This window comes from Amblyomma americanum, chromosome 1 (genome assembly GCF_052857255.1).
Source record: "Amblyomma americanum isolate KBUSLIRL-KWMA chromosome 1, ASM5285725v1, whole genome shotgun sequence".
NCBI lineage: Eukaryota > Metazoa > Arthropoda > Arachnida > Ixodida > Ixodidae > Amblyomma > Amblyomma americanum.
The window spans coordinates 340,472,326-340,487,175 of NC_135497.1; the positions used below are offsets into that span (position 1 = coordinate 340,472,326).

At 46.7% G+C, this 14,850-nt stretch overlaps 1 long non-coding RNA gene across 2 annotated transcripts; it reads right to left on the bottom strand.

Annotated features, from left to right (window-relative positions):
* Positions 1 to 492: 492 nt before the first annotated feature.
* On the bottom strand, positions 493 to 8,896 carry LOC144099635 (uncharacterized). 2 transcript variants are annotated; one of them, XR_013307455.1, is made up of 4 exons: positions 8,695 to 8,896; positions 7,231 to 7,306; positions 5,042 to 5,171; positions 493 to 615 (listed from the first exon to the last, which is right to left on the bottom strand). It is a non-coding gene; the product is annotated as an uncharacterized LOC144099635 (long non-coding RNA). The 2 variants fall into 2 exon arrangements; XR_013307460.1 differs by lacking the exon at positions 8,695 to 8,896 and adding an exon at positions 7,841 to 7,922.
* Positions 8,897 to 14,850: the final 5,954 nt, after the last annotated feature.

Here is a 14,850-nt window from a genome sequence, read left to right on the forward strand (position 1 = left end):
AGTTCGGGCCCCTAGTGCTTTCCTTGCAGCACCGACTGCAACAGAAAAGCACCTTATTAGGAGATTTTGCCTTGCCTTCCCCAGTCAAAACACACTACAGGATTCTAAGACAGAAAATTTCTGTAGTCTGTAGTCTTGTCGTATTTTGGGCATGTCTTGTGTAGTCTGTCTTGTCTTCTGTAGTCTGTCTTGTCTTTTGTAGTCGGTCCTGTCTTCTGTAGTCTGTCTTGTCTTTTATAGTCTGTCTTGTGTAGTCTGTCTTGTCTTCTGTAGTTTGCTTTGTCTTCTGTAGTGTGTCTGGTGTAGTGCTCGTACACTGTGTAACAGTCGTTAATCTGTCACCTGTCAATTAACACAGGATTTGTGTTCTGGAGTAGGCAATGCACAAAAATGCACAGCTTGTTAATGGTCGTCTGTCAATTAACACAAGCTTTGTGCATTCCAGAGTAATTCGTGCACAAAACCACTAGAATTGAAATGAAAATGACCAATTTTTATTTACTGTTTCGTGCTTTTTTTTTTTCGAGCTTGCTGATGCATGCTGTCCAGCATTGTCCTGGCCGCAGGTTCCTAGATACATCGCCCATGAGCCAAGAAAAGTGGTCTTTGTCTTGGCTGAAAAAAAGAAAAACAGAGATCACCGCTGCTACCTGCACAAAAAAAAATGTGAAAGCGTTGACACCTCCTCGACACTGGTCGCCTTTCAAATTTGGCGCCATGGTTGTTTTCTCGTTGACTTGATTGGTTATCAATTAACTCTTCTTTTACCCTCATTTCATCCCAGCAACGATTTCGAGTTTTCAAATTTTCCTCCATGCATCGTTCCTGCCCACTCACTGAATACCCACTCAGTCTAATTGCCTTCTCATTCATTGCCTTTTGGTTCTCGATAATTACCTAATTGCCTCTAATTTACCATTATTTTTGCTATCTCCTGGTTACGTATAGGTCACTTATCACTGGTCACGTGATTGCTCATTTCGAGTTTTCAAACTTGGCGCCAAGCTTTGGCTTTGTCCATACTTCCAGTTTTTCAAACTTGGCGCTACGTTGTAGCTCTACCTACTTTCAGCGTTTTCAAATTTCGCGGCACTTTTTCTCTGGCCCAGCCACTTTTTGGACATTTTTGGCTGTGAATAATTATCCGATTACGAAATTTTCTTTTCGCGCAGCATCCGCACATCATCCTCTTCCAATTACACAACCAATCGTATGACGCTATCTCTTCTGAGTTGCCCACAACTGCTGCGGACACGATCCCCGGCAACATAGCCTAGTAAAGTTCTCACTTTATTCAAAATGTTGTAATACTGAACAAGGCTTACGACTGGCCGAGTTAGTACTGACTCACCTTAAAACCAGCCAGAAGACAGAACACACAAGACATGAGCTCAAGAGGCTGGACTAACAAAAATTTCATTGAAGATTTTGATTATTTGATTTGATTTGTAAGGGTTTAACGTCCCAAAGCAACTCAGGCTATGAGGGACGCCGTAGTGGAGGGCTCCAGAAATTTTGACCGCCTGGGGTTCTTTAGCGTGCACTGACAACGCACAGTGCACGAGCCTCTAAAATTTTGCCTCCATTGAAATTCGACTGGCGTGGCCAGGATCGAACCTGCGTCTTTTGGGACAGCAGCCGAGCGCCATAACCACTGAGCCACCACGGCAGCATCATTGAAGAAAGCCACAAAAGACCCGCGAAGAGATACGGGCACACAATAACCCAAAGCAGTGAAAGGGCGAAGTGCAATCAAAGGTCACTGGCATACTAATGAATCATCTAAAAAGCAAATTCCTTACGGTGAAGGTTTTCCGATGGCTTAGCCCACGTGTCCTTAGCCTTACCGATGTAGTAAGCCTCAACTATCTACCGGCAGGTTTATCCCTTCCGTAAACCACTGACGTGTTGTGGAAATTAGGCGTGCAAAGAGACAGGTCATCCTCAGATTTGCATTCACAAGATTTAGCGTGCAATGCCAGATTAGAATTTGCCTTCCCCCTATAGAGTGAAAGTGCTCAGTCAGGTGCAAATTCAGATATCTGCCTGTCTGCCCATATTAGTTGCAGCCATAAGGCAGTGGAACGCAATAAACTCCATTACTTTTGCAAGTAGTGAACCTTTTTTTGTGACACTGTCCATTGTGGACAAGTACCCAGTTTTATCTAGCCTTTTTTTTAATGGTGGCGCAAATGCCTCCTGTCTTGCACTTCGCTGTTAAGGCAACATCAGCATTACGCTTTCCCGCGAATTTCTTGACACTGTGAAATACTGTGGAGTTAAGGTATATCAGCATCATCCGAGTATGTGTTCCTTACCCTCGAGCGAGTGAAAACATATTATGACAGGTTGTTGAGATGGGCAAGTGGGAACCCAGCTGCTTGGAAACCTGCTACAAGAATGCGTCCTCAGTAGTGATGGCATGACTTATGTAAAGCTGATGTCATGCACACGACTGCACACCCATCAAGTGTTTCCATCTTTACTGACCTTAACCAGCGACAAATACACCTCTTCATCATCCTTCCCCAGCAACGAGTGGTCCAACTCGTAGCTAAAAAGAGCCTTCCCCGATCTTTAGCTGTAGCCCTGACAAACATGGTCGTCCACAAAGCGCAGGTCTGCATCAAGAAACTGCTAACGGTTCTGCTTAGACAATTCTGATGTAAAAGACAGGCCTTGGCTGCATGCCTTAAAGACTCCTAAAACATCTTGTGCCAACTTATCTGAGCCTTCAATGTCCAGAAAAATTAGGTAGTCATGAACATAACGAAATGCTACTATGCCAAGGTCTTCCAAACAGGGCTCTAATGCCTTATCGACTTTAGACAAAAAAATGTTGCTGAGCAAAGGTACGACCTGAGTGTAAATACTGCCCTGCTAACTGACAAATGCAGATTTGCAGTAAAAGGACAATGGCCCCATGAAGCCAGCAACCGAAATCACGCAATCATCTGTGAAACCATGTTCATTGTTCACCCTGATGCAGTTTGCACATGCCTCAGAGGTCTATCATGTGACAATGAATAGTACAGGCCCTACATGTCAATGCTCACTGCAGAGCACCTGCCCAGGTTGCTGTCCACAAGAAACTAGAACTCCACAGAACTCCACTTTTGTGAGTTGGCAAGGCGGTATTTACATCAGAAATCAGGCATATGCAGAGGGTCCCAGGTCGCACCGTTCCTCTGCGACATTCTTCTGTCCAGAGTCGATACCGCATCAAAGCCGTTTGGAAGACCTCGGCATAGTAGCATTTCGTTATGTTGATTGCTACCCAATTTTTTTGCACAAGGAGGGCTCATATAAGTTGGCACAAGACGTTTTAGAAATCTTCAGGCAGGCGGTCAAAGCCCATCTTTTACGTCTGAATTTCACTAAGCATAACCGTTTGTAGCTTCTTGACTTAGACCAGCGCTTTGCAGACGACCACTTATGTTGGTGCCACAACCCAAGATCGGGAAGCCTCCTAGCTATGAGTAGAACCACTCGAGGCTGGTGAAGGACAGGCTGGCAATCGCATGCATCACGACCGCTTTATGGAAGTCATGCCATCACTGTGTTTACAATGCATTCTCGGAGCAGGTTTCTGAGCCAATGGCACCTGGGTTCCCACTTGCCCATCTAGCGCATCTGTCAGAGCGTGTTTTTACTCTTTCGAGGGAACGGAACACCATTCTCATGATGCTGACGTAGTTGAGCAGCACAAAAAGGCGGGCTCTATACCTTACCTCCTCGCCATTTCGCACCGTCCGAAGAAAGTTGCACCAAAGTATGATGTTGCTGTTGTCTTGACAGCTAAAAGTGAGGTAGGAGCCCTTTGCTACTCCGTTCAAACTAGGCTTGATACAACTACAGGTAATCGTCCGCTATGCACAGTAGCAGATAAAAAATGTCCACTACTTGCTAAAGTAAACGGGTTTTTGCGTTCCACTGCCTCGTAGCTGAAACTACTATGGGCAGACAAGCAGATATCTGAATGTGCGCCTGGCTGAGAGCACTTTCACTGTATAGAGAGGAGGCGAATTTTCACCTGACACTGCACGTTCAATCTCGTGAATGCAATCGGAGGACAACCTTTCTATTTGCACGCCTGATTTCCGCGGCACATCAGTGGTTTAGGGAAGTGATAAATCTGTCCTGATATAGTTGAGGCTTACATCGGTGAAGGCTAAAAACGTGCCTGGCTAAACCGTCAGTGTACCTTCACTATAAGGAATTAGTTTTTTAGATGGTTTACTAGTATGTCAGTGCCTTTAGATTGTTTTTTGCCCTCTCACTGCTTTGAGGTTTTGCGCGCGTGAATCTCTTTGCAGGTCTTCTTTTGCCGCTTTTCTTTAATAAAATTTCAGTTGTTAGACCAGCCTCGTCTTGTGCTCATCTCTTCTCCTGTGTTGTGTCTTCCGGCAGGTTTTAAGATGTATTACTGAATGCTGGAAGACAGCCATTTTAGAGTCAAGCGCACTTATAATGGCCCCAGATATAATGAATGTTCATTTATTACAAATAGTGCTTTCTTCATTAATTTATGCATGAAGTATATGACACTGCATCAAAATAAAAAAAGGACTAACCCTCATGGCCAAACTGCAGTTACAGAAAACAAGGGGACACCATAAACCTGCCTCACATGCAAAAGCTTGCACTTCAGGCCAATGCAGAAATCAGATCAGATTGCTTCCCAAACTGCATAACACTGCCACGCAAAGAATGTGACAGGCAATAAAGGAGCAACAAAAAAGCGAACTGTAGGTAGCAGCCAATCTCATGCAGACAAGCTACAAGGTCAGGCCAACATCGACGTGGAAGGAGAAATTTGAAAAAAAAAGCCACAACAAGCACATAATTTTTAAGGTTTTCACAGCACACTGAGCCCTTCAAATGGCAAATACTTTCCTGAAAAACATAACAGAAGCTGCAATTTTTTTTCGGAAATCAATTTTTTTCATGTACTTCATTGTTCTTGAAGCATGGGCAGGTGTAGAGTAGTCAGTTTAGTGCTTGCATCCCTAAGCAATGCCATGCCAAAAACTGTACTTACAGAAAAAGCTTGCCTTACTGAGTGAATACCACTGGCCATCCGCTAATTTCCCAGCCTGCTCCAGGTCCCTGGCACAAATCACACGCAACTTGGTGGCTTGCACAACTTCCGTGCAACTCTTGGTCTTTAGCTGGAAAAAAATTGAGGAATCAGCGAGATATCAAATTTTACATGCATTTCTTTGTTTCAATGACCGATTAAGAAAAAAACAGCAGTTTCTGTGAGCGCAACTGTTTTTTCACACTAGCTTTCTACAGTAAACCACGTTTATCGCGACCTAATTCACACTGACTCTCTGCACGGTCCCAGCACTACTGTGTATAGCTCTATGGTTTCAAATGCTTGATAGCTCTGAGCCCTTGGGCTTGCACTCGTTAATGCAGAAAACCTCGTAAAAGGCAACCAGAGCTTCGAGCTTTATGCCATAGGTATTCAGAAGCTCAGTGGTCTGTGGGAGAACTTTTGGCTGGGTGACACAGTAACAAATGCTGCTCCAGTTACTTTCACTCCATTGCAAAAAACTTGCACAGCAGAGACCTGCCCTCCATTTTGCATTGCAGAAACAATCACTGAAATTCAAAGCACGCATACTAAATGCACACCTGCCTTCCAACACAGCTTCATAATAATGGGTATAATTATTGGAATGAAATACCAGTCAGTACATGTAGTTTTCAATTTATCCAAAAATTATAAGCAACCGACAAAAAATAAACATTAAAAGGAAAATAACCAGAATTGTTTAAAAAATCTGTCAGAAGAATTATGTGACATCCATTACACTCCAGCAGTTCTTCGGATTGTGCACCTTCAAACCACACTTTCTTACAGGCACATTTGCTCAGAAATTGGGTTGAACCTCATCTTTAAGAATCTTTTTTGGTGCAACAGTAGAGAGAAACCAGGTTTTACCCAAAAACGAAGGGTCCTACACATTTGCATCACAAGCCCAGATGGTGCACTTGAGTTGCCTCTTATGCTTATGCAAGAAACAGGAACAGAGATATCTTGACTAAATCTAAAAAAGAGGAAGTGCAATGCAAGTGTAATGCAGAGAATTACTAAAACACTGGGAGGATTCCAAGAGTAGGTGAATGCATGAATGGGTGGCAATCAGATGGCTAAATGAGATTAGGAAATTTGAGGAAAAAGGGTGGTAGCATGTGGCACAGGATACAGTTACCTAAAATGAACTGGAGAGTCATTGTTCTGCACTAATTTTAACAGCACATTCACACGACAGACAAAATCACTAACTCCAGGAGCGGACTGCGCATCATGAGACTCAATGTCAATCACCATTGCAAATGGCACCATCACCGCGGACTGCACATGAGGAAAAGTAGACGTATTTTTGCTCTCAACTTTGAGCAGCAGTCAGCTGCGCTTTTAAGAGCAAAGCTCTGAAATATGGCAACATTGGCACTTTGTTTTACTGATATGAGGGTGCTCATGAGCGTGCAAGTCCCATGTTTGTTTTGCACCAAATGCGTTAATTGCGAGGTATGTTTAACTAAAGAGGGGCATCTAACATGGGCATCAGCCCTCCGCTAGGGCAAGCTCTTCATTACTTCCCTTCTATATCCCTCCCTTATATCACGGTTCAGGTGTCCACCAAAATGTGAGACAGTTACTGTTGCATTTCCTTGAATTTTCCTTCAACTAATTTTAAATTTTTCAAGGATGCAGCTTCAAGAAGGTAGAGGTACAAACTGTGCAATATAACCATATGCTATGGCAATAAACCAGCAATAAATCTGTGCTGACAGCAGCTTGCCCAGTGCATTGCAAGGATGCTATGCCATACAAGGATTGGTGTCATCGTGCAATGTTACATTACTGACTGACAAATTGTTCTCTGTATCATAAATACTGGTAAACCATCATTGTTGAGCACAATGTTTTTAAAGAGATAAATGAACATATAGGTCCTTTTCGAGGACACATATGCATACCAGGCAACAGGTGTGCAATGTCAACGCACGTATATGTTAACAGCAGCTGCGTCAAGAGCTACATCAGTGACTATACTTTGTACAAGTCTACAGGTCCGGTATTTATAAGCGGAGGTACTGCTGTGAAGTGCATGTATAGTTTGCATGCATTTCTACACCTAGCTGCAAGCCTATGTTGAAAATATGTTTCTAAATAGGCAGCTAAGATATGCATCACTCAAAAAGAATAACTACCATGAACGGATCAGGAAGGATGACACAGCCGAAGGCAGGAAGCACGCATGGCCCAAAAGATGCTGGCCGCTGGCAACTGCAAATAAATACATCCAGAGCAACAGCTGTCAGTGGCTGTAGCCATGTCATGAATGACAAGAGAGGAAATCGTCTACTGCTTTAAAAACTATAATTAGATGTAATATAAGTAAATAAAAAACCAATGACCTAGCCCATGACAAAAGAAATGAACAGGTTTTATGTAATGCACCCATATACATTCTTTGAGAAGAGTCACAATGACTGTTATGACCACACTGAAAGATGAGCTCGCTGAAATACCGCACACCAATATGAATATAAGATGTGCAGGTTTTCATTAATTCCTAACATGGTGCCTTGCACCAATGTCTAGGTATTAAATTGAAAGTTGCAACCAGTTTGCCCTGGTTAATTGAGAAGATAGAATGGAAAAAAGCATGCCTTCAATAGCAAGAAGCTTGATATCTCACAGCACAGCTTAGCATCATAGAAAAATTGCTAGCGCATTTAAGAAATCTGCATACAATTAAAAGCTGCACAAATTTGTCGACTGGCAATGCAAGTAAGGGCAAGAGAAACAAAAAAATACCAAAGAACACTCGTGAGTGCGGCGAAGGGAGGTCTGTGGGTCGGATCCCGTGCCTGGGAAGAGTTCCGAGCTCGGAGAATGGCCGGCACCACAGCTGATGGCACGCAACCAAGAATAAATAACAAAGTGAAAATAAGTAACAAAAAAACCATCGACAATGGCGAGACTTGAATGCGGGCCGCAAAAGCGAGGGATATAGCAAAAAGGTAGAAATCCTAAATAAGTGTGCAGTTGCATCTCCGACAGTTCGCAGTGCTCAGAAGGAGAGCAAGCATCAACGCTTGCAGCTGAGGAGACGCAAGATTGATTAACTTTGACATAACACTGCCTAAAATCCTGTTCCATTGGGGAAGCACAGATAAGTTTACAAATGACAAGGCGAGGAATATGCACCAGCCTTTCACATGCGATCACTTTCTCAGAATAATTTAGTATAACGAATATTAAGGCACAAGCAATAATCCGATAAGACCAACCCTGAGCAAAATAGTGCGGTGTCTGATCGCAGCTGGCCTAACGCGAGCGCTCCGCCACGCGGCACTTCTCGCTCATCGTCTTCTACGCAATGCAAATCCATGCTTTTGCACAGAGTGTCGAAGCCCTAGCAAGCGAAAGAGTAACTCTGTTGTGATATCTGGTGCCATTTTTATTTACCACGGCACGCGAATACTGAACGCACATAAAGAAAATGAGAACACACTTGTCATGCAGAATATAGGCCCTGCTTTTTTGGCGCCGCATTATAGCTGCGGCAACCGCATGCCGACAGCCTCCACTCACATCCCTATATAGCCGCATACAAATAGCGCGTGTGAATACAGATCATTAGCAAAGAAACGCAGAGCGGGACTCACCGGTCATGCGATTCATCCAGGCTTAGTAACACCGCGCAGGAGTCTTCGTTCGCTTTTACAGATGACAAGACGTCGCAACGCTGTCTGTGTTCTTGGCTTACCCGTTGAAACTCGCCAATGTTGACAGGCTGTAATTCTGGTCGTTGGCTTCCAAAACACACTCCTGCTCACCTTCCTATTGAATGAGTTCTTCACACGTGTCCGCCGTACCAGCACCCAAGCAATGCCTCAAAGAGGCAAATAATACAAAACGCAACGCGTCGTTAGCGCTGCCATGGCGCCGACGGCTGCGTTTTCGCGTCGTTGGAAAATTGAAACCGACAAAAGTTTCATTTTAAACCATGAATAATTAAATTATCTCCATAACAAAGACGTTTAATATTTTTAAAATTATTTTTACATTATTTATGAATATTAAAGCGCTTTTAGTTACTTCTTTGGCATATCGTTTGTAGAAGCTGCGATCCTGTGATCCCCTGAAATGACCTGGATGCCCTAGCAGACGACGGAGCAGGCGACGGAGCAGACGACGCTGTTGACAGAATGTAATTTCGTTTGATGCCAGATAAAATCACTAAGTTGCGACAAAAACAGCGGAGAAAAGCGCCGTATCTCGAGCTGGCGAATATCGTGGATAAGTTGAACGCAATTGGCACGATGGAGAGTAGCTGCGATGCATTAATTTGCGCGACACTGGCACGCTCACCGGAGATCATGAAACGTAACAGCTTAATCTGTGACCAGTACAAGCGAAACCTCGTCGATACTTGCGTCTCACTTTAGCTAATATGCAACAGCGGCTAGCACTTGCCGCATCCTGATCGCGTGTAGTTTAACAAGCAAGAGCCCACTAGCGCATCAAAGCAGCCGTGTTTTCGAGTTCGTATCGTTACGAGAAATACGAGCTGTTTTGGCACGTACTGGAATTGAAGTTCTCAACCTCTGCGTCACGGACGGCGACGATGGCGTCGCGGACGATCTTAACTAGGACTCGCCGCAACGCAGCCGATAACCCAAGTATATGGGCGTTAAACGTTGTTCGCCAGTACTGCAAACGTGGGCATGCAGTATCGCTCCGTCGCAGCGCCAGTCGCTCGCTGCTCGATTTTCCAGCCTTCCGAGTGAAGGTCGCAAGCTGTTGAGCCAATTGGTGAGCCAACCGGAGTGAGCGAGCCGAGCTTTCGGGAACGACGCCGCCCGCGGGCGCGCCGGGCAATGAACTACGCGCTACCCCCTGGCTGCCCTAGTCGTCGCTAAGCCTAGCCGGTTTCACATCGATGCAGCAGTTGAGTGCAGTTCGAAACCGGCTAGCGCTGAGGTGCTGCTCTCGTCATCGTTTTACTGTGAACCTCGTCTCATAGTAAAACAAAGATATGCTCGGTTTCCGCGACACCTTCAGGAGCGGAGCCAGCTGAGGCCAGGAGAGCCGCGATTGAGGAGCAGCAATTAAAGGCTCCGTGGGAAGACATTTGTTTGCATTTTTGTTATCGCTTCTACCAACGACTCGATATTGGCCAACGATACTCCATCCAACGGCTTAGTATGGACTTGAACAAACATTACTGTCGCATTTTTCTGACGCTGGCGGCCGGTATCCAGCCTGGCATGCCGGCCCCGAGAAGGGCGCCCGTACTTTATCATGGCGCTTAACTGTATGGCTGTAGTGCACATCAAAACCCCCAGACATCCTCCTCTTTGCTCAGATTGTCATAGCACACAGGCACACTGGGACCAGAGCAGTTTAGAGGACCTAGCGCGGGTGCACAGGAGCTAGACAGTGTCAAAGCAGGCGAAACTCTTGAAAGCGCGCGATTGACGTCAGTCCCAAGACTTTATTCTCATTTCGACCGATAATCAAATCGGTTCAAACTTGCCGGCCGCCGCATTTCACCTTCGGCGTCATGCGCTGTTGTCTATATTTAGCGACATTTTCGTGTCACCGTCATGAAATTTTCAGTGAAGGCAATGAACGACGTCGTAAAGTATTTTTTGCTATTTTATGATAAGCAGCACGTCACTGCCGCTAAAAAAAATTTCCGCCAACACTGTATCAGTGTTGGACTTAAGAGCGCTAGCTACGAGAGCTTCAAGTGTTTAGATCGGGGTGCTCAGCAAACGTGGAGAAGACAAAATACGAACATCTGAGGGCGTTTCGTTTCGAAAACATTCCTTCTAAGATACAACCAGCGTCATCTACTTCAAAGATTTTGCACTACTATTGCGATCTGCAGCCACCTTCGCTATATGCGGTATATTTCCTCCTTATATATCAGTTAACGAATTGTATACACGTGTGCATTACAACAAGACGAATTGTTTGACCGCGTCCGGAACCCTCTGCGACAAACGATTAGGCCATATGGCTGTCTGGAAGTACCCGGAATGCACGGTTTGGGGGCGAAAAGGTCGTCGGTGCGAATCCCACACATATTTTGGGCTTCATCTAAATATTTATTTTATCCTCAGGAACATGACAAGTCAAATGACACCACTTCGATCATTATGCTTCAAACGGGCGGCCCCCAAATTTGATGCAAATCGGGGTCCGCGGGGTCCCACTTCGACAGCCGCTGTACTGGCATATGTAAAACGGATCGAAGGTATCTGTGACAACTGAGGCTCTACGCGCCCGCTGTTGCTATGCGATATAGTGGGGTAACTGTCTTGGCCAATTTGACCTTCCCTGCAGACAGACGTGTCCTTGACAAACGTAAGTAGTAAGAGCTGACGCTCTTTAAACTGAAAAGCGGAAAAATGATATCGGGGTTGCTTTGAACATTTATACAGACAACTGCGTGCATGTACATACATGCTGCCTTTGTGCAGCCGGATGATTATGGCGAGTAATTTTCCCTGATTGACGATTAACGATATTCTTTTCCGCGCCGTGCGTAGAAGTGTCCTTGGCCTTTTCTGCGCATGTAGTAGTAGCGGTACATTATGTTACATGGTTTGAACCTGTCACAGAAGCCAAGAGGACACTGACTTTCAGTAGCTGCGCATCGACTTGCGCACACCGATTGGTGTGCAGGCGCTGTCGTGGCTGCAGCTACATGCCGCCACCGCAAGCGCGTGTGAATACGCAGGCACCGTTGGCTTCGTCGCTTGTGCATTACAGCTTTTTGGGATTTCATAGCCGCATTATACTCTTGAGCATGCACTACTTTCGTCACACTGTCATGTGGGAACCGAAGGAAATTAGGTGAGTGCTCGAACAGTGCCTCTCCTCGACCCGCCGCGGTGGCTCAGTGGTTAGGGCGCTCGACTACTGATCCGGAGTTCCCGGGTTCGAACCCGACCGCGGCGGCTGCGTTTTTATGGAGGAAAAACGCTAAGGCGCCCGTGTGCTGTGCGATGTCAGTGCACGTTAAAGATCCCCAGGTGGTCAAAATTATTCCGGAGCCCTCCACTACGGCACCTCTTCTTCCTTTCTTCTTTCACTCCCGCCTTTATCCCTTCCTTTACGGCGCGGTTCAGATGTCCAACGATATATGAGACAGATACTGCGCCATTTCCTTTCCCCAAAAACCAATTATTATTATTATTATGCCTCTCCTCTAAGCCAATTCTCGTTCGGTGAGAGAGCCAGGTCGCGGGAAGCGAGTTGAAAACTCGATTCGCCAATGTCAATGAGCACTTCATTTCGCTCGGTGCCCGTCACCAACAGACCAGAGCACCTCGCATCCTCTTCGCGACTCGCCACAGTGAACGCGCTTTGAAGCATCTTTGGTCAATGTGATCCCATCGCTGTCACACGACAGCACGACAGTATTTCTAGAATTCTGCAGTAAAAGAATTACCCTCACCAGGAATCTGTCATACGACACATCCCACGATAGGTATCTATCGCGCGGCACAAACTACGACAGGTATCTGTCGCGCGGCATATCCCACGACACGCTGTTGTGTCGCGCGACAGGCCGCACGACAGGTACTTTTGTCGCGTGAAAAGAGGCGCGCTAGAAGTCTGTCGCGCGACTGAACCCACGACAGGCAACTTTGCTGAGGCACGCAATCTTAGTCGCGCGGCACGACTCCCTCTGTCGCGCGACAGTACCTGCGACAGAAACCTGTCGCGCGACAAATGCTGTGACAGGGACCTTCTTCGCACGACAAAATGCAGGAAAGATGTCTGTCGTGCGGCAGAACCTACTACAAACAACTTTGCCGCGCGAAAGGACCCACGACACGAAGCTTGTCGCACGACACAAGGCACGACAAGACAGCTTGTCTTGCGACACAATATTGTGTCGCGCGACAGATGCGCGACAAAAAATTCTGTCGTGCGTTTTGATCGGGGATCATTACCAGTTGTGTTAAGGAATAGAAGATTGAGTGATTGACATTCTCAGAAGTTATTGACACACCTCCTGAATGACGCAGCCTTGGCCTGGGAGCAAACTACCATTAACTTCGTAAGATCACCTCCTTAAATACGAAATCTGACGACGCCAAAACCGGCTTCTAGGGGGCTAACAAAAACTAACTTGCTCCGGCATGCATGCAGATACGGATAAAGAAGCCCGAACAACGACCTTTTAAGCTTCCATGACGGAACCCAGCATTCCCTCACTATATCGGGGTCCTGAAAGTTTGCACAGCTAGGAAGTCACAACGAGCTGAGCAGCCATTTGCCAACGATCGTTAACGTGCCCAGCTAAAGTTATGGTTATAAGTGCTACTAAACCGACTTTCTGCATTGATACAAAAGAGATCAAGGCTCAAAACACGTTTGTATTCCTTAAATACGTTTTTGTCCGAACGCACGCCACGGTCCGCTGCTCTCCTCAGAGTAGCAGACGACGCGCACGTCCTAAAGCGACCGCAGCGCCGCCGCCGCAGCAGCGGTCGCAGCGTTCCGTGGGCACCCAGGCGCGCCGCGGCTGTTTCCCCAACTGCCCTTATCAAAAAATGTTCCACACCGCACCTGATGTCACTCGGGTTTCTTTCGTTGTGCTTCTACCGGTCGTGACTTGAAATGCACATAGTTGTGGCGATAATAATTTCTTGCCTTTGTTACATGTTCCCACTTATCTTGTACACGTGTGCTTCCACAGAGGGTCACTGATCTCTTCCGCACAAAACTGAGAGAATACCATTGCAGGCTGCTTTTGATATCTCAGTCCGATGTGATCGCCATCGCGGAAGAGGAGAAAGGAGCGCAGACTAGCACGTGCTGTTCGATGGTCGGAGCATCGACGACGAAGAAGTTAATTGTAGCCGCTACGGAGGTCGTCCAGGGAGGCGACCGCGGCCACATTTATTGAGGGCTGCTGAGGAGGAGACAGCAGCGGAGCGGCGACGGCGGCGGCAGCGTCCGGTCCTGGCCAAGGTCACGAGCGTTCTCTCTAGCGCGTGCTGGGAACACTTAGTCCTTTTCGGCATCACGCGCACTGCCAGCCGCGAGGGTCGCTACACCACCATTCTTTGCTGTGATGCTCTGAACGCGGAATAATAATAATAATTGGTTTTGGGGGAAAGGAAATGGCGCAGTATCTGTCTCATATATCGTTGGACACCTGAACCGCGCCGTAAGGGAAGGGATAAAGGAGGGAGTGAAAGAAGAAAGAAAGAAGAGGTGCCGTGGTGGAGGGCTCCGGTATAATTTCGACCACCTGGGGATCTTTAACGTGCACTGACATCGCACAGCACATGGGCGCCTTAGCTCTGAACGCGGAAGAAGAGAAAATGTGCCGCGGTCGCCTCCCTGGACGACCCTCGTAGCGGCTACAATTAACTTCGTCGTCGATGCTCCGACCATAGAACAACACGTGCTAGTCTGGGTATTTTTCTCTGAACGCAGAAGAAGAGAAAAATACGCAGACTAGCACGTGCTGTTCTATGGTCGGAGCATCGACGACGAAGAAGTTAATTGAAGCCGCTACGGAGGTCGTCCAGGGAGGCGACCGCAGCCACATTTATTTAGGGCTGCCGAGGAGGAGACAGCAGCGGAGGGGCGGCGGCGGCGGCGGCAGCGTCCGGCCCTGGCCAAGGTCACGAGCGTTCTCTCTAGCGCGTGCTGGGAACACTTTGTCCTTTTCGGCATCACGCGCACTGCCAGCCGCGAGGGTCGCTGCACCGCCATTATTTGCTGTGGTGCTGTGAACGAAGAAGTTGTCACCGTTCCTCTGCGCTGTCCTCTGCGACGACCTCTCG